Raw genomic sequence first — 269 nt, 5'->3', positions numbered from 1 at the left:
TAGACTTCCGCCGGGTGAATGAAGCGAGAGATAGAGAAAAGGGGGCTTTCTCGGAGCGCCGCGGGCCTCGAGGGGTTAACTCCGAACTTCCCTCCCCCCCCCCGCCTTTCTTTCTTCTTTTCATTCTTCCTTTGCTCCGAGTTGCTACTTTCCGCGCCTCCCCCCTCCCGCTCGCGCCGAGCCCCGGCCGCTGATTGGTGGAAAGTTAGAGCTGGCCGTGATTGGGGGCGTGGCCGCGGCGGCACCACTTTCTCCCCCGCTCGCTTGCC

The sequence above is a fragment of the Lacerta agilis genome, chromosome 17 (assembly GCF_009819535.1).
Source record: "Lacerta agilis isolate rLacAgi1 chromosome 17, rLacAgi1.pri, whole genome shotgun sequence".
NCBI classification, from domain to species: domain Eukaryota; kingdom Metazoa; phylum Chordata; class Lepidosauria; order Squamata; family Lacertidae; genus Lacerta; species Lacerta agilis.
Note: the sequence above shows the minus strand (reverse complement) of the source record.